General features: G+C 44.4%; 1 protein-coding gene across 1 annotated transcript in view; it reads left to right on the top strand.

Moving 5' to 3' along the window:
- Nucleotides 1-352: 352 nt before the first annotated feature.
- Nucleotides 353-15111, top strand: part of FBXO10 (F-box protein 10) — a 46167-nt gene continuing 31408 nt past the window's right edge. The window contains exons 1-2 of the mRNA XM_061132974.1: nt 353-426; nt 3408-3499. The gene's annotated coding sequence lies outside the window, so the exon portion shown is untranslated. The remainder of the gene's footprint in view (nt 427-3407; nt 3500-15111) is intronic.

The raw sequence follows: 15111 nt of genomic DNA, 5'->3' as shown, positions 1-15111 counted from the left end.
TCATAGTGATGACCCCACTCGTCTGCCTGCAATTTCCACCCACCGACCCTATTTCTGCTGCAGCGGGGCCATGCAGTACCAGCCTTAACCGTCCTTCCGCGAGCTGGACTTCGTAGCGCCTGAAGCCTCAGCCGCCCCGCTCACGTCTCCCTTTCCCCACCCTCCCTGCGGAGACTCCGGGTTCCTCCCCGCCGCGGTGGTCCGGAAGCCCAGCCCGGCCGCGCCCGCCGCTCCCGGCATCCCCGCCCCGCGCGCCACGTGACGGCGCCCGCCCCGCCCAGGCCCCGCAAATACCGCCCCCAGGCGGGGCTCGAGGCGCGCCCGCCCCTGGCCGCGCGCCGCGGTCCTCGCCGCTCAGGTGGCTGCGGCCCCGGCGCCCGAGGCCCGCGGTGCTGTGGGCTCGCGCCCCGGACAGCTCCCGGCGAGGTAAGGGGGAGACAGCCCGCGACCCCGGGATGCCCTGGCCCCGGAGCGGGGGGCGGCCCGGGGGAGGGGGCTCGGGCGCCCTGGGGCTGCCTCCCGGGGACCTCGGGCGCTTCGCGAGGCTGCCGGCCGAGGAGTCTGACCACTTGGCCCCGGCTGCCCCGGGAGGGCTGCCCTCAGGCCGCCCGCGGCCCCGCGCTCTGCGGGCACCTGGAGGCTCAGCTGCACCGGAGAACGTCTGTGCCTTGGTTTCCCCTCTTGTGAAACGCGGCCGGGAAGGTGGATCTCTGCGTTTGCCTTCAGCCTGGAGGTTGTGCGAGTCTGTGAGTGAAGTCGAAGCGGAAGATGGGAAGAGAACCCTCATCTCGGAACGCAGGAGCGAGTGTTCGAGGGGCACATTTTATGTTTTCTCTGTTTTGTGCAAATCGCAAAGCCTCTCCCGAGACTGGTTTCTCCATCTTGAAAGTAAAGGGGATCACCCCTGCCCTGCCTCGCTCACAGGACTACAGTGAAGGACAGGTGGAAAAGCCATTTGAAGAGCCAGAGCTCGGGGTGTCGGTTACACCTGGGTTCATATAGCTCTGCCACTTACCGTGCGACCTCGAGCCGGATAGAACCCCATCTGTTAGAAGAAGAAAACAGCAGTAATTAGCTCATGAGGTTGTTGTGAGGTTTAAGTCTAACAGGGCTTAGCACCGTGTCCAGCACAGAAATGCTCAATAATTTGCTACTAGTACAAGTATTACATTAGTAAACTAGGGAGGCATTCAGGTGAGGCACGTTTAGAACCATCACACTTCCGTTTCTGTGTATATATTCCTAAAAAGAGTGCTGTAGTGATTTCCTACCAACGGGGCCAAGTGGAGTTCTTTCCCCATTTCTGCCTGGGCCCCCTTTGCCGTCTCATTTGCAGTTGGCATGTGAACCTGTTGTTTCTACCAAGTGAGTCAGTCAGGATGGGAACACTAATGTATTGGAGCAGATGGGGATCAGATTCCCTCTGAGGGGAAGGAGAAGTGCCAGGCGTGTGCTGCCACCAAAAAAAATCACAATACAGTGATTGGCTGTCAGAGCTGGAAGATGCCTGGGAAACCATCTACTCTGGTGTCTCCTTGGCCAAAGGGAGAAACTGGCCCCAGAACTGAGGACAGGACTTTGATTTTCTCAGGACCCGACAGGATGTTGGCCCTGGGTGGTGGAAAGAACGCACCCTGTTTACCAGATGCTGTACTTTCCCTGAATTTGGACCTGATTTCTTCATTTATTCAACAAGCAAATATGGAGCACTTATTGTGTGCTTGTGTACCTAATAGGATCTGGAGAAGAAATACACACATACATATTCCTCTGCCAGTTCTTAGTACATTTTAAAATAACAATAGGTCCCAGTGAGCCTTCCTCATAGCAGCTGGCCCCAAGGGACCGATGCACAGAGAGAGGCCTGAATAGTTTCATGATCAGCCCCAGCGGTCCCAGGGCCCTTGTTGAAGCCTGGTGAGCTTTTAGAGACTGGAGAAAACGCTGCTTTGTCAGGCCTTTTAGTAAAGGATCTCCTCGGGCCCGCGCAGTGCTTGGATTTTTTTTTCTGGTTTCAGGCAGGCCTCTTATTGTTTTTAGATTTCTGAAAAGAGCCACCCTCACCACGGTGCCTGCATTTTGGTTTCCATGGTTATCAGCTGAATTGTGTTTTTCTGATAGCACAAGTAGCTGTTAACTGATATGTGGTCAGGTAGCCCCAGTTCCCCGCGGTTTGTTTTCTGATGGTGGTTCTCTCTTTTTTTCAGCTGCAGTGCAGCCATAATATCCTTTGCTCCCTCCCAGCCTCTTTCCTTCTTTGCTTTAACAAACATCTACCAGTGACAGGGCCAAGAGGAGTGGTAATAAGTAGAAACAGAAAAAAAAAAAAAAAAAAAACAGAACAACACCACGTATAGACCCTGGTTTAGGTATCTCAGAATCTTTAGAGGGATAATCTGAAGGGGCAAATCAGTGGGGCTCTGATAAAGATGGAGATTGGGAGCAAGTGAGAGGTGATAAGGATGGCGTCCTGGGCAACCAAGAGGATGTATACTGAGATGCTTTTCAAGGAAGATGTAAAAGAAACAAGTTCCTTCTGCGTGTGTCAGTAACATAATAATAATAGTACAAAAAGCATTTTGTCCTTTCAGCTTACCTTAATGAATGAACCTTCTCTTAAGTCACCTATCATGGGCTTTCTTTGAAATGTTTCCTTATTTCTCTCGTTAGTCTTTCTTTTAGCCTAGGGATGTATTAGTTCCTACCTGTACATATGATGATATGTTCATAAAGGTAGATAAAAGTAGATAAGCAGACTCATTTGGTTAAGATTTTATCTTTCATTTTGGATGTTCAACCATATATCTCATTTCAAAACCAGTTGGGTTCTAAGCAGCCCCATATTTCTTTATTTTTCCGAATAATCTCCCGAGTCTCTTAATGCCCCCATTAGTGAGAATTACGAAGTCTCCCACTTGCAAGCCCCCTGGGGGCTCAGACAGTCCAGAGAAGTCAGTCTTACTGTCCAGACGGGAGAGGACAGTAGCCTGAATAGTCTGCCCACGTGGTTTCTGACACAGCTGTGTCGTATTACTGTTGAACAGCTGTCCTGCGCCATCTAAGGAAGTGTGTCCACTGCTGCTCACTGCCCTTCTTGGACCACGGCCCTGCCAGCTGATCCCGTGCTTGGATTCCAAGGTTGGAGCTTTTTAAATTTATGCCGCTGTGCTTAGCCATTCTCCCAAAGGGCCAAACTCTGGGCCATGTGTGGAGCTTGTCACTAAGCTGGGTTCCCCCACGCTCCCCTATTTGGGAAGCACATAGAGGCAGCCTCGGTCGGGGTCACCTCAGACCACCCAGTAGAGTTATGTATTTTCAAAACTTTTCTCAGGGTTTGGGAGCTGAATCCTTTCTCATCCTAACCCTAACCCGTGGCTTTTTGGCAAATCACTCTTATTCCTCTCCAGGATTTTGCCTACCAAGAATACTCAGGAATGCCAACCTTCAACCAGATAGCTCCTCCAGGACTTTGGGTGCCCACTCATCTCGCTTTTCATAGGTAAGAGTCAAACAGTAATCAGTATGTTTATTTTATTGTCTTTGTTTTAAACTTTTAAAACTATGTGACACAGGAAGTCCAGTGGTCAAGACTCCATGCTTCCACTGCAGGGGGCACGGGTTCAATCCTTGGCGGGGGGACTAAGATCCTGCATGTCTCAGGCACAGCCTAAAAAGAGAGAGAGAAATACAACAAGAATGGATGTGGGTAAAATCCATAAATGTATAGTTTAACAGTTCTAAGGAAAATACACATGTAACTACCACCTATGTCAAGAAATAAACATTGCCAGTAGCCCATAGCACCCCCTTCCAAATCAAAACCGCCTCCTTGGAAGAAACTATGTTGACTTTTGTGATAATCATTTCTTTGCTTTTCTTTGTAGTTTTGTCACCTATGTTTGCATTCTCAGAGATAGTTACTTTTTTTACTAGGTTTCTAACTTTATGCATGTAGAATCATATTGTGGGCTTTTTGTGTTTGCTTCTTTTGCTCAGCTTGTTTGTGAGCTGAATCCATGTGATGATTGTACTCATTTTCATTGCTAGCAGTGTTTCATGATATGAATGTGTCACAGTAGTGTTATTCATCCTTGTATTTACAAGTATCTTATCTTATAGTTTCTAAATGCAAAGAACAGTGCCGCCATGAACATCCTTAGACATTTTCTATTGTGTAGGTGAATGAGTTTCTTAATTTTTTCTGTATTTATTTTTTTAATTCACCATTTAACCATTTTATTTTATTTAAAAATTTTTGACCGTGCTGCTTAGCATGTGGCATCTTAGTTCCCTAACCAGGGATCAAACCCGCGCCCCCTACAGTGAAATCAGAGTCCCAACTACTGGATAGCCAGGGAAGTCCTGTGAATGAGTTTCTTTAGGTTATATATGCTGAAGTAGAATTTCTTTGCTAGATGATGCCAAACGGTTTTCCAAGTGATTGTACCAATTTACTTTGCTACCAGCAATATATAACAGTTCCTGTTTTTTCACATCCTTGCAATGACTTGGTATTGTCAATTTAAAAATTTTAAACTATTCTTGTAGGTGATTTTTATTGATATCTCTGTGGTTTTAATTCTCTTTCCTTGGTTACTACTGATGAGCACTTTTTTATTGGTTAATCAGATGGCATCTGTTGTTTGCTGCCTATTCAGTCTTTTGCCTGTTTTTCAGCTTTTCTTATTGATTTATCCGAGTTCTGTATAAATTTTGGGTAGTGGGTCCTTCTCAGTTATATGTTTTAAAAGTGCCTTCTCCTGCTCTGTGACTCTCTTTATCCTCCTAGCTGCTTATCTTAGACCCTATTCTGTTGAAGCAGGACCTCCGTGGGGATTAACACTCAAACGATGCATTGGAAGAAGTGGTCAGGAAAAGGAGGATGAGGGAAGCAGGATGGAGGGAGGAGAGGAAGAGAAGGATAACTAGGTGAGGTGGCAGTTTTCTGGAGAAGAGACATCAGTGTGTTGTTAGCGGCTGACACTTCTGTCTGGGGGATGGGTGCCCTAGGCAGCAAAGAGGATCTGGGTGGGGCACCAGTGGTATTGCCTATAGTCAAACCTTTGCCTTCTACATCAGTGTCACTCCATCCAGGTACAGCCTCTCCAGGATTCTGGTCAGTCACAGTTTCTGGGGAAACTCACAAGTATAAGGTTAGTGGGACAAGCTACAATCCCTGCCACTACCGTTGGTCCAAAGATCAAATCATGCCCGTAATCTTCCACTTCCAACATCCGTATTAGTTTCCCTCCTTTGTCCCCTGAAGGTAAGAGAGAACTCTGACAGAGCGACCTGGGTCTGCGAGTTTATTTTGTTATGTTATTTTTAACTACAGAGTCAATGTTTTTAGTGTTTCTAGGACAAGTTTTTCAATTTCTTCTTAAAGAATAGTTTAATAGTTTTCTTAAGTAATAGTTTTCAGGAGTTTGTCCCTTTTAAAGTTTCAAATTTATTTATATAAAGTTTGTAATATTTCCTTTCCCTTTTCATGTCTGCAACATCTGTAGCAATACCTTCTTTCCATCTGATTTCATTCTTACGCCTTCTCTTTTTTCTTCTTGAGCTTCAGTAGAGGTTCCTTTTCTTTTTTTTTTCCCCCATTTATTTTTATTAGTTGGAGTCTAATTACTTTACAATATTGTAGTGGTTTTTGCCATACATTGACATGAATTAGCCATGGATTTACATGTGTTCCCCATCCCAATCCCCCCCCCCCCCCCCCACCTCCCTTTCCATCCCATCCCTCTGGGTCTTCCCAGTGCAGCAGCCCTGAGCACTTGTCTCATGCATCCAACCTGGGCTAGAGGTTCGTTTTGAAGAACCAACTTTTGTCTTCATTGGTTTTCTCCATGGTTGGGTTTTCTATTCCATGAAGTTCTGCTTTTATTTAAAAAGAGTTTTACTTTTCTTGTATATTTTTTTATTTTTCCTCTAACTTTTTGAAATGGATGCTTAGTTCATTAAGTTCTTTACTTTTTATTTTTATTCTTTACATTTAAGGTTAAGCATTTTTCTCCAAATACTGTTTAGCCAGAGCTCATGAGTTTTGATGTGTAGTATTTTAATCATTTATTTCCAAACACTTTCTAGTTCCCACTGTGATTGCCCCTTTTTTTTTTTTTTTTTTTTTGTGATTGCCCTTTTGACTCATAGGTATCTTAGAAATGTTTTCTTCACTTCCAAGGATATCTTTTATTAATTATTTATTAGTTATTATCTTTTAATTATTAGTTATTTATTTATTAGTTAATTATTAGTTATTTATTAGTCATCTTTTATTAATTGATTGTAGTCAGTGAGCTTGTTCTGTATAATCTTAATCTTTTAAATTTGTTGAAATTTCTGTTAGGGCTCTGTTTTGAGTTTTTATAAGTGTTATGTGTGTGCTTGAAAATAATTTGTATTCTTTAATTATTGGATTGTCTGTAATAGTTCTGTGTAATGCCATTAGATCAGGTTTATTAATTATTTTCAAATCTTGATCCTTACTGATTTTTTTGCTTATCTTAGCTATTATTGAGAAATGTGTTAAAATATACAACTATGATAATGAAATTGTCTGTTTTACCTTTTAATTTTTGGCGTTTATATCTTTGAGCCCAATTATCAAGTGCACACACATATGGAGTTGTTATACTTCCTGGTGTACTAACCTTTTATCGTTTATGAAGTTGCCCTTTTTTATTTCAAGTAAAGAAGCTTTTTTAGCCTTAAACTCTATTTTATCTGATGCCAGTATAGCTATACCATCTTTTTTGGTTAATTTATGCGAGGTATATCTTTTCCTGTCCTTTTTGTTTCACCCTTTCTGTTTCTGGGTGTTTTAAGGATGCCTGTTATAAATAGCATATAGTTGGGTTTTGGTTTTTTATAATTTTTGTCTCTTAACTGGAACGTTTACTCCGTATTCATTTAATACAGCCACAGATGTATTTATGTTTAAGTTTGTCGTCATATTTTATGCTTTCACTGTGTGTTTGTCCTGCTAGTTCTCCTTTTATTTTAGCTCTCTTTTTCCTTTTGGGGAGGTTATTTTTAATCACTGCTTTTCCCCCCTTCTTTCTAGTTTGGACATTATGCTCTTCTTGCTCTTCTTTTAGTGGTTACCCTTGAAATTTTAATTTAATTAAAGTTGACAAATTATGGAAATGATAAATATCTCTACTCTTCTTTTGGATGGTACAAGACCTTAGGCCACTTGAACTGTCTTTTCCTTTGCCGCTTAACGGTAAACTTGTTATAATACAGTGTATCAGCTTTGATTAGAGTCATTTCAGGACCGGGAGATGGAACAAGTGAGATAAGGGAAGAGAAAAGTCAGAGAGCAAAGAATTTCCTTGAGAAAACTCTGTTTGTACCTGTCAGGACTCTCTTCGTTGCAAGTGACCAGTTTAGGCACTCTTAACTTTATTTTTTTTTTTTTTCACTCTTAACTCTAAAAAGAAACTCTCTTGGCTTATAAAACTGCCTAGCTGGATCCAGGGGCCCAAAAATATTCTTAGGGTGCTTTCTCTATCTCTCATAGTCACTTAACCTTGTTTGTCTTAGTTTGGCTTCGTTCCTCAGATGGACTCATCTGAGTTGTCCCCATGCCTGGCAAGGGGGGATGGTTTATTCTGATCATCTACTTTGGGCCAGGGATCCATCCTCTGTGATGAAGGGCTGAAGCACTTTGCATGACAGCCCCTGGACTCAGGACTAAATGAAGTGGGAGTGGGGGTTCTTCTTAAAAAAAACCACAAGAAGGAAGGTGCAGACTTCCCTAGTAGTCCAGTGGTTAAGAATCCGCCTGCCTGTGGAGGGGACACAGGTTCGATCCCTGGTCCAGGAAGATCCTACATCCTGAGGGCCAGCTCAGCCCAGGCACCACAGCTGCCGAAGCGTGTGCGCTCAGAGCCCGCGCTCTGCAACGAGAAGCCGCCACAGAGAGTAGCCCCACCTGCCGCAACTAGGGAAAGCCCGTGTGCAGCAACGAAGACCCAGAACAACCAACAGTAAATACAAATTGTGAAGAGGGAACGTGTGCCGGGCAGACGGAATTACAGCTGCCACAGTCCACTGTACTGAGCAAGGGCTGACGGACAGACACAGAGACTCAAGAGGGTGAGAGAGGTTGCATTTGGAATTAACGCGTTTAATCTTTACAAGAACAGAGTGGGAGGACATCACTATTTACGAGCCCACTGACAAGGAAGGAGGGGGCTGGTCAACAATTCCTTACTCACTCTGGGCACCTTGGCGTTGTTGGTTGAGGACATCTCGGTGGTTGACAGCAGACGTGTGGGGCTCTAGTGTGTATAGATGTTTTCAACATGTCAGCTGTGGTGCTTGCCATTCCCACAGCCCTAAGAGAAACTTCTACATCCATATCTCCTGTTCATGGAGTGGCAGCCCCAGACAGCTGTGTTTCTACCATAAAATCTTGCTCTACCCCTACACCCTGCTCAAAACTTACTGAACCAGAGATGGACATTAGATCCAAGAGCAGCCAATTGCTGGCCTCACCGTGGACCTGTGATGTGACCCAGTGTAAAACAAGATGTGTGTTCTCTTAGACATTTAAACTGAGGATTCAGAAGGACACTTAGCTACAGAAATTGAAGCTGAAATGGCATAGAGAGAGAAGCCATGAGGTGGAGTCCAGCCTTTGAGGAGCCCTGGCTAGCTGATCTTAGAACGAAGCAGAAGTAATGAAGGAGAGAAATGTTTTGTAGACTCCAAACCAGAGGAGATCCTTGAAGAGGGGCAGAGTCATGTGAAGAGTGAAGACCCACACTCCAGGTGCTGTGGGCCTTGGGGCTGCCATTGGTCCAGACCATTCTAGACTCTGGGAAACCCAGACCTACTCTGTTTCTATTCTTGTGTTTCCTTTAAAATCCATCCCCCAAATGTCACATAAACCCTTGTGATAAGCTCTCTGTTGTTAGCTCTTGGAGTCAAGAGACTCACTAGAACAGACACTCAGAACTTAGGGTCAGTGCCGGCATGGGTGGATTTCTATTGCTGCCTGTGCTCTTTCTCAGTGATGCTGTCCTGAAAAGAAACCTCATTCTCTTTGCCATCAAGTGACATCAGGTAGCTCCGTTGCAGTAAGAATCCTCTGCACCCGCCGCTTCGCCTGGTGGGCCTGTCTGCTTTGTAGGCCAGGAAGGGCGACCATGACCGCCACTCCGTCTCTGCTGTCCCTGTATCTTATCTCACTACAGAAAACCATCACTTACTATGATTTGTTTTTCTAAGATGTTGGAGGGTTGATTCAAAGGCAGTACAGAAAGAGAAAGGAATTTAGAGAAAGGAAAGAGTCAGTAGCAGAGAGGCAATTCATCCCTATATATTGTGTGTTTACTATGTGTCAGGCGCAATGTTCAGTGATTTCCATTCATTGTCTCATTGTATTCTCGCAACAACTCCCGAGGGTTTTATTATTCCCCCCGCCCCACTTTAATAGATGAGGAAGCTGAGACCCAGATGTTCGGACTCCACTGAACATGTGATCTCAGGTGTAAAATAATAATCACTTGGTGTGGAATTGTCTCAAGCTGAGAGTGATTGAAGAGAAATTTCTGGGAAGCTGTATGTGGCCAAGTGAGAGGCAGGAGGTGATGAGGTGGTGAGAAAGAAACATAAGATCTGTCTCCTCCGCAGACCAAGCCGCCTGGGAGGCCAGAGGGCTGCCGCCAAAACATCTGGGTTGGTTGGGGTCAGTTGAAGGTCTGTGTTCATTCCTCCGCCTGCTGGCCAGAGGCCTGCTGCTGGGCACAGGTGCCTTGATTCTCACAAATACTGGCTTGAGGTCCTAAATCTTTGGCCCAGGCTTCCTAACTGAGTCCTGCTCAGACACTGTGTGATACTCTAGTACATAATATTTGCAGGAGTAAATTCATGCTTATTTCATGATCTGTGAGTTTTGTGTAATGATGAGGTTAGAAGGTCTTTTACCATCATGGCACAAGTTAGGAATCCCAGAACCTCAGAAAGGAAACTAGGAGGCAGGGGCTTTGGACTCAGTCCAGGCTGGGAATGGCTGTACTGCTTGCTGAATAAAAGATGGGATAACCTTTATTCCTGGAATCGGGTATGAGAGGACCACCACCTCTCGGGTGTTAGAAGTGCTTACTGAGATGACATATAAAAAGCACCTGGGGTTTAATAAGCCTCAACCTTTCCCGGCCCCCTCAAGATCACCTGGTGAACTAGAATCCTATTCAAATCCAGATTTTGGGTTTCCCTGACCCAGTGCACTCTCCTAGGTGAGAATAAATGGCAGTGCATTGAAGGAGAGAAAGCGGGTCCTTATAGCTCCCAGCCGCACTCAGCCCTGTAAATGCACCAGAACACAGAATTCTTGTCTGTGTCATCAAATTTTCAAAGCAGAAAGTAAGAAACAGTTGGTTGTTTCTCAGGCTGAAGAGTACTGAGGTTTGAAGAAATGATAAAAAGCCCAAATGAGATCTGTCATCTTCAAAGTTTTAAGCTTTGTTTCATTTTCCAACAGAGTGTGTACATGTGTAAGTGTAGGTATGTGTTGGGAGCTCTTTGGTGGTTCTCTGTATTTTAATCTCTGTGTACTTTCAAACTAAGATCAACAAAGCTCTAGGAAATGTACTTGATTTGAAGAAAAGTCTAAAGTCATTAACCTATTATGGCTCCTTAACTAATACAGTTTGTATTTAGTATGCTTCAGAACAGGGGAGGAAAATCTCTTCATTTTTCCTTTGAAATACTAGAATCCTGAACTGTCTTGGCTTTTTTCCCCTGCTTTTTTGTTAAAAGCAAAATTCCTGCCACTTTGATATACTGATGTGGCCTCCTCTAGGTAGGAAGTAAGTGCGTTTTCTTCATTGTACAAACACGGGACAGGAAGGCAGGGTTGTTTAGTCCCACCCTCAAGGCTGTCCAGTGAGGGAGAGGCAGACCCCAACTAGAAGGTGGTTGGGTCCTTTTTGTCTGACTCTTCTCAGGATGGGTAGGGCCATCTGTGCTGGGACTCACGGCAGCTCCTTACTGCCCTCAAGTGAACAAAAACTCTGCATTACCTGAACCAGCTGATCTTTCTCCCTGACCCCTTTAGATTCCCGGAGCTTCAGCCAGACCGAGTTTCTTCCTGTATCCTCTGTGCTGTGATTAGTTGCTCAGTCATGTCTGATTCTTTGAGACCTGATGGACTACATAGCCCACCAGGCTCCTCTGTCCATGGGATTCTCCAGGCAAGAAACCTGGAGTGGATTGCCATGCCCTCCTCCAGATGATCTTCCCAATCCAAGGATCAAAGCTAGGTCTCCCACATTGCAGGCAGATTCTTCACTGTCTGAGCCACCAGGGAAGCCCGGCCGACATTTCCTGCCTGGGGCCTTGGCTGACCCTCTCCTCTGTCCACAGTCCCCATTCATCTTTTCTCTGGATGCCCCAACATCACCTCGTATCTCCGACGTCAGCTCTTCCATGAGACTTAATGATTAAAAACCCAAACACTGGGGTAAGGTCTGGCTTCAAAAGGGGGCTCTGTGCCTCTCTAGCAGAGTGATTTGGGGTAAGCCATTTGTCACCTAAGTTGTCTCGCATAGTTTCTTTAAAGACAATAATAGTTTTAAATCAGTGCTTCTTAAACATGCAGTACATACGAATTCCCTGTAAAATTGTTAAAATGCCAATTCTGATCCAATAGTTATGGAATGGTGCCCAAGCGTTGGCATTTCTAACCAGTTCTTATAGGTCATAGAAACAACATTCTGAGTTGTAAGGCTTTTGAAGAGACGCTGAGAGAATAAAAGGAAATAATGCCTGAAGCGTGCTTAATGGTGTGCCCTTCAGACAGTCATGCTAAGTAAACAGTAGCTCCTGCTGTTTTTGTTGCCTGCTCTTATGACTGGCCGATTCCCCCAGCTAGGGGTCACATTTTTATTCTTTACACACAGACTTTCCCTCTTTTATGGCTCTGAGCACTTTTTTCCTTGTACTGTGGTTTTTGGGGGGTGGGGGAAGCTGGTGGTAGTGTTATCTTCGTCTCCTGCCAGACTTGAGGGTGAGGTCTTTATATTATTTCTGACTGTCACAGTGCTCACCACAGTCTTATACATAGCAAGTGTTGACCACATACTTGGGTTTTATGTACTTTTTTTTTTTTAATTCCACAAGGATCTGTCTCAAAGTATGGGTTCTATAGCTGAGGCTGTTCTAATACTGTACACCAGATAACTGATGATGGTGATCATTCATTCATTCAGTAAGTGTTTATTAAGCACCCACTGTGGGCCAGGCATGGTTCTAGGCATCTTACAAAGCAGCTTACATTTTACTCAGGGGAGACAGGCAGCACACTGAAGCCTTAAATAAAACGATAAGCTCCTTGAGGGCAGAGAATGTCTAACTGGCTGCAGTGAACTGCTCTACAGCCGGTGTTCAGATGCCGCGTCCCCTGGCCACCCTGCGTCTGCATGTGTTGCCTCGCTCCTCGCACGGGGTGTCCCTATGCTGTGACTCGGTACTTCCTCCCACCCCACACTGCACTCTCCCAAGAGCATTAGTGAGCTGCAGAGATGCCACTGGAGGTTTTACTCCTGACCCCAGCTCGCTGACCCGTCGTGATATGCAGTGATCTAAATGCACAGCCGCCACCCTCTTGGAAGCAGTGGCAGCCTGGACGGCACAGCAGTGCCTCAATTCCGGCGCCTTATGTTGACCAGAATTCTGTATGGTTTTCTCAGGGTGTTCGCTCCCAGTCTCTCCTCTATCAAGTCCTTTTCCACTTCATGCCATTTAGATGTTAGGCTGGCGAGGCGTTGGTCACCTTCACCGTCTCTGGTGATCTCACGCCATAGCTTTAGATGGCACTCCGGTCTCTGTTCAAATGTCACTTCATCGGAGACCTTCCTTGACGTGGGCGCACACATGTACACCCCTTAGCCTGCTTTATTTGTCTTTGCAGCCTTTATGTTATTATTTTTTTAAATGTACTTTCTGTCCCTGAAGGTCTTGTTTACTGGTTGTCAGTACTTGGAACAGTGCCTAGCACAAGATTAGACAATTGATGAATATTTGTTGAATAAATGATTTATTTTCCTTTGGAAATTCTCAAAATCCTCATGAAGGATAGCAAGATAGCCATCGCAAGCCTGTTTACAGATAAGGAAACAAGCTCACAGATGTTAAAGGATTTGCCTCAAGGGGCTAGGAAGGGATAGAGTCTACTTGTTGAGAGCCAGGTTCCGTAGGATTCATCTCCCAAGGGAATGGCCCCTGCCTTCCCCACTGAGTCTGGGGACACTCAGGTGGCCCAGAGGCATGCGGATCCCTCCAGTGTGGTTAGGTAGGAACCTCACAGAAACCTGGAGTTCTCACACTCTTGGGAACAGATTTAAAAAGGAACAGTTTGAACCCTGCCTCAGGACCTGCTCCCTCCTGTCTAAACAGATTCGCACTGTTGTCAGTTCTTTAAGGCACAAGCCCTGGGGAACATTTGTTACTTTTAATTCCGTGGCTCAGAAGCCCCAATGACAAAGAAAAGGGGGAGGGGGCAAAACGTGTATCCTTTTCTTAAAATTGAAATAGAGTCGGTTTACAATATTGTGTTAGTTTCAGGTGTACAGAGTGATTTAGTTATTTATTTTTTAGATTATTTTCCATTATGTTGCTGTAAGATACTGAATATAGTTCTCTGTGCTATATTTGTCTACTATATATATAGACATATATATACTATAGTATATATAGTATATATATAGACATATATATATATTTGTCTGCTATATATATGTGTACTTTATGTAAGAGTGCTGAGTGCTAAGTCACTTCAGTTGTGTCCGACTCTTTGTGACCCTATGGACCTAGCCTGCCAGGCTCCTCTGTCCATGGGGATTCTCCAGGCAAGAATACTGGAGAGGGTTGTCATGCCCTCCTCCAGAGGATCTTCCCAACCCAGGGATCAAACCCATGTCTCTTAGTCTTCCATATTGGCAGGCTGGTTCTTTACCACTAGCACCACCTGGGAAGCCCACTTTATGTATAGTATTGATAGTTTATTAATCCCATGCTCCTAAGTTACTCCCCCCAACCCTGCCCTTTGGTAACCATAAATTTGTTTTCTATGTGAGTCTATTTCTGTTTTGTGTGTATATTTTTACTTGTATTATTTTGTAGATTCCACATGTAAGTGGTATCATATATTTGTCTCTGTGTGACTTGCTTCACTAAGTATGATATTCTCTAGGTCCATCCATCTGGCTGCAGATGGCTGAGTAATATTGCATAGTTAATCAGTTATGTCTAACTCTTTGCAACCCCATGGACTATAGCCTGTCAGGCTCCTCTCTCCATGGAATTTTCCAGGCAAGAATACTGGAGAGGATAGCCATTCCCTTCTCCAGGGGATCTTCCCAACTCAGGTACTGAACCTGGGTCTCCTGCACTGCAGGCAGATTCCTTACCAGGGAAGTAGTAATGGCCAAGAATTTTCCATATACACCACATCTTAAGCCAGTCATGTGTTGATGGGCACTTGGAATGCTTCCTTATCTTGACTAATGTAAATAATGCTGCTATGAACATTGGGGTGCATGCATCTTTTCAAATGAAAGTTTCCTCTAGATATATACCCAGGAGTGGGATTGCAGGATCATATGGTAGCTCTATTTTAGTTTTTTAAGGAACCCATATGCTGTTTTCCATAGTGGCTGCACCAATTTACATTCCGACCAACAGCGTAGGAAGATTCTGTTTTTTCCACACCCTCTCCAGCATTCTTTATTTGTAGAGTTTTTGATGATGGCCATTCTGACTGTGTGACATGATAACATCATTGTGGTTTTGGTGTGCATTTCTCTAATAATTAGCAATGTTGAGCATCTTTTCATGTGCCTGTTGACCATCTACATGTCTTCTTTGGAGAGATGTCTATTTAGGTCTTTTGTCCATTTTTTGATTGGGTAGTTTTTTGAGGTTTTTTTTTTTCATTTTAATGTTGAGTTGTATGAGTTGTTTGTGTATTTTGGGCATTAACCCCTTGTCAGTGAGATCGTTTGCACATATTTTCTCCTTTTGTAGATTGTCTTTTCACTTTGTTGACAGTTTCCTTTGTTGTGCAAAACTTAGATTTTGCTTTTATTTCTTTTCCCT

The sequence above is a fragment of the Dama dama genome, chromosome 29 (assembly GCF_033118175.1).
Source record: "Dama dama isolate Ldn47 chromosome 29, ASM3311817v1, whole genome shotgun sequence".
NCBI lineage: Eukaryota > Metazoa > Chordata > Mammalia > Artiodactyla > Cervidae > Dama > Dama dama.
Note: the sequence above shows the minus strand (reverse complement) of the source record. Positions and strands in the feature narration are given on the sequence as shown.